Below are 4407 nucleotides of genomic sequence, written 5' to 3' on the forward strand. Positions count from 1 at the left end.
GGTCATGGAAGCAACCTAAATGCCCATCAACAGATGAATGGATAAAGAAGATGTGGTACATATACACAGTGGAATATTACTCAGCCATAAAAAGGAAAGAAATTGGGTCATTTGCAGACACGTGGATGGATCTAGAGACTGTCATACAGAGCAAAGTAAGTCAGAAAGAGAAAAACAAATATCGTATATTAATGCCTATATGTGGAACCTAGAAAAATGGTACAGATGAACCAGTTTGCAGGGCAGAAACAGAGACACAGATGTAGAGAACAAAAGTACGGACACCAAGGGGGGAAAGCCGCTGGGGGTGGTGGTGGTGGTGTGATGAATTGGGAGATTGGGATTGACATGTAGACACTGATGTGTATACAACGGATAACTAGTAAGAAGATGCTGTATAAAAAAATAAATTCAAAAAAAAAAAAGAGCCCCAGATACACAAACTAAGTTTCTGTACATCAATTCTATTATTTTCCTCATTTTATTGTGAAACCAAAGCTGTTGGCGTCCAGGTGGGCACCTGAAGCTCATGCTTCAAGGAGCACACGTAACTTGACACTAACGTTACACTCTCTCCGCGTTGCCTTTGGGCCCTGGCACACGTGTGTGCGCTGCGCCCGCCCGCGCACCCTGTGCAGGGTCACCCAGGACCGAGGTGCTCTTCCAGCTGTTCCTGGGGCAGGTAGCTCAAAAGAACCATCACCCGAGACCCGGCCTGCTACTTTCTGGGGAATACTTGCTTGGGACTGGATGTGCATTTTTGTGGAATCCTCTAAGATGCTGGGCCCCAATGAGCCCAATGACAAGACCCTCGGGGCCTCCGCCTCTAGCTGTTTCCTATGGCAAAGTCCACTGCCGGTTCTGTCTTTTCTATTAGTTACTATCTAACCACGGTCCCGACTTGTAAACGTCTAAACTAGAATGGAATCTGTTACAAACTTTTCCTTAAGACTTGGGGGTTTTTGTTGGTCTGCAGTCTTCCTTAGTCAAAAAATATTGGACATCAGACTGATTACAGATCAGCCTGGGCCACACCCCAAGGCGAAGTCCCCCTCGCTCAGGCTAATTCCAGAACCCTGGGAAACCCGCCCCTCCTGGTGCCTCTCACCTTGAAGGGAGAATGATGACCCGTCCCCACCTACCTGTTTCTTATAAGTCAGGGAGAAAGAGGACAAGAGCTGAGAGGCTGCAGGATGAAAGCTCTCAACGCATGTGCGTCACAGCTCCTACTGACACATGCTTTTCTGCTGACAAACACAGCGAAGTCTGCTTATTATAAAAGAGGCAGTTCAGAGTATAAAGCGTTGTAGCACCGTGGCTACCTGCTGCCTGAGAGCAGGTTCCAGGAGCGTGAAGGTGGGCAAGAAGTGCCGTGCCCAGCGGGCCATCTGGGTCGGGTCTGATCTGATCCACCTTGAGACTTGCCCAGCCACTCGGGACCAGCAAAGGCAGAGCTGCTGCCCTCTTCCCGGGAGGGGGGTGGCACTCCCAAATGCCCTGGATCCCCACCACCTTTTGGGCTGATTCACTGAGCAGGGGACAGGATTACAGAAATGGAAGCAGCGATTCTGAGAGGAGGGGAATACATTCATTTTATAAAAGTGCCAACGCTTTCTTGCTGAGGCCCGTGGTCTTCCTCACAGCCTCTGACTGAGAGATTTAGTCACCTGAACATCTGTGTCCGTCACCAGCTTTGAGAAGGCAGTATGTTCCCTGCAGGTGACCTCACGGCCCGGGGAAGAAGGCAGCTGTCTGAGGAAGGAAAGGCGCGAGGGGCCTGGAGGCACAGAAGTCCCCCAAACCCCACCCACGCGCGAGGACGCGCGCCGGAAGAGGCCGCTGTCCCGGGCCTCCCTGCCTCTGCCCCTGGCCTTGCCCTTCACTGCCCAGACGCGAGAAGCAGAACCGTATCTCCACTGACTACTTAGACCTACTCTTCAACAGATGAAAACAGGACGATGCTGAACATAGAAACAACACAACAGCCAGTACCACGACTGATGATTAAGAAAACTGAGATATCTGAAACTTATACTCAGTATTTTGGTACAACAGGTAGGCAAAAAAATACAACAACAAAAACAAACCCAACTAATGGATTTCCACTTCACTGAGTCACGTGTAATCGGTCCATTTAGTAGCACTTGACATACATGGCAAAACTGTCCGACCAGAGGAACGACGTGTAAGTGAAACTGAGCGTGAGGTCACAATCATCACCACGAGTGCCCGATGACATATAAATAAGTAATTGAAAAGAGTCACTTGACAAGAGTTCGGCAGTTCCTACAAATTCAAGGACGCCAATTGGTCATGGCAACCCTGAAAGGGACACTCGGTCTTTGGCAAATTATTTGAATTATTACGACGGATAAATAGCTACTTTTTTGTTTTTAATTCAGAATGCAAAACGAGTGATGCCACAATTCACCAGAGGAAAAGAATGTTTCAAAAGTCACATGTATCAAACCAAAAGAACGAATTCTTCAAGTGTGTGTCATTTGGCAACAGGAAAACTTTTTGAAGACAAAAGGGTAACCACACCACAGTGCCTTCTGGGCTGGCACAGAGCTGGAAGCCTGGGGTGGCCACTGAACCCTGATGTCACAGCGCCTAACTACCTCTGGGCTACAGTTTCCCACAGCACAAAACCAGCATGATTTCTCCATTCACTTTTTTTTTTCTTAAACTTTTTATTCTATATTGGAGTATAGCCGATAAACAACGTTGCGATGGTTTCGCAGTGACTCAGCCCTACATATACATGTATCCATTCTCCCCCAATCCAGTAACTTTTAAGAAGCGGCAGGAGCTGCTGGACCCTCTCTGGGAACAATTATAAAATTATTTTGACTCCGTATGCGTAACTACGACAGATGCTGATAAGAGGCCAGCGCTTCTATGACTCGAGGTAAGCCCTTAAAACTGCTTAACGCGAGGGAATTTCAAAGTCAAAAACCAGAATAAACCACTTTCTCTACTAAAGATGATAAAAGGTATGACCCCTCCACCACCAAGGCTTTGGTAGACTCATCTTTGTTCAAATTCCAACCGAGAACTAATATGCAGATGATTTATATAGGACTCGTCTCCAGAAGCAAGATTCGGTGCCATTTCTTAGTAAGAGAGGACAAAGAGTGTCAGGTAACAACCCCCTCCCTTTCTAACGGTTAGCTTCTTTGAAGCAAGACAATATTCATTCCCCAGCCGCCAAATAAAAGCTCAAACACAAAAGGAGGGGAGAGAGACAAAGGTTTTCTCAGGCCAGCGGACTGACTCAACTCTCAGCAGATGCCCATGATACATCCGTACCATCCAGACTCTCCTCCCTGATTCGACTTATTTATGTTGTCATTTGACTGAGCTTTTTCTAATAAAACTTTGAGAAGGAGCCAGATTTCAAACATAGAATTCCTGCAGCCAGCATTTAGAAAGTGCCTCAGGACCCAGCTAACAGGAGCTCCTGGACACACCTTGTCGTGGGCAAACAGCACACCCCAGGGGGGGAAACTTGCACGTGAATGAGGAGAACTGGAATTCTAAGGTCTTCGCATTTTTATTCCAGTACTAAACCCTCCTTAGGGTTTCCTTCTTTTCTCTCTGAACACTACTGGGATCCTGGCGAGCCCTGAAGCAAGATTTCAACAGGAAGGGTTGAGACAGGGAACCGGCCTGACCTTGGCTAGCACACATTTCCGAACCCCTCAGTCAAAAGGGTGAGTTCTAGCTCTTACTCATTACACTTTAGACGCACAGACACCTGCCCGTAGGTCTCTTTTGAAGGCTTTCCTCTACTTTTGTGGACATTATCTTATTTTTCTTCAGAGTTTCTAAGTAAAGATTTCAGAAGGCTGTCATGTCACCGCTGTGACATAAGGAAAGCCATTCAGAAAGACTGGGACAGAGGATCGTGCAATGCCTGCAGAGATCATGGCTCGCCAGGGACAGGGCTGGCTCCATCACTTGTGGCTGGGGACAGTGCGGCTCCATCATTTGTGTTTGGGGACGGGTCCGGTTCCATCATTTGTGGCCGGGGACAGGCCCGGCTCCATCATTTGTGGCTGGGGACAGGCCCGGCTCCATCATTTCTGGCCGGCTTGCACAGGGTCTCACTTTTCTGCACCAACGTGAAGCTACTGACATGCCTGTCCCCTCCAATCCGTACGTGGACGAGCTCACGTGTACGATGTGTGGGTGAGCTCATTTCTCGGTTCCGCGGACGCGCAGGTTGCAGCCCCCCTCAGGGCACCCAGCCCGGCTCCCCGCCCCGCCCCGCCCCGCCCGGTGGACCCCGCAACATACACACGCGGGCGGGCACTCACGCGGCAGGGGCGGCGCGGGGCAGGCCGAGCGCGGAGACGGCGGCGGGCGGCGGCGAGGGCAGCAGGGCGCGGAGCAGCGCGGCGG

General features: G+C 49.7%; 1 protein-coding gene across 5 annotated transcripts in view; it reads right to left on the minus strand.

Annotated features, from left to right (window-relative positions):
* The window catches only part of PALLD (palladin, cytoskeletal associated protein), a 388874-nt gene that overhangs the window by 46718 nt on the left and 337749 nt on the right, over positions 1 to 4407 (minus strand). Inside the window, exon 1 of one of the 5 annotated variants that reach the window (XM_028494275.2) lies at positions 4323 to 4388. The exons of the other annotated variants lie outside the window; for them this stretch is intronic. The gene's annotated coding sequence lies outside the window, so the exon portion shown is untranslated. Of the gene's footprint in view, positions 1 to 4322; positions 4389 to 4407 lie in introns of those variants that run through there. 5 annotated transcript variants of the gene reach the window in all.

This window comes from Physeter macrocephalus, chromosome 9 (genome assembly GCF_002837175.3).
Source record: "Physeter macrocephalus isolate SW-GA chromosome 9, ASM283717v5, whole genome shotgun sequence".
Taxonomy (NCBI): Eukaryota; Metazoa; Chordata; class Mammalia; order Artiodactyla; family Physeteridae; genus Physeter; species Physeter macrocephalus.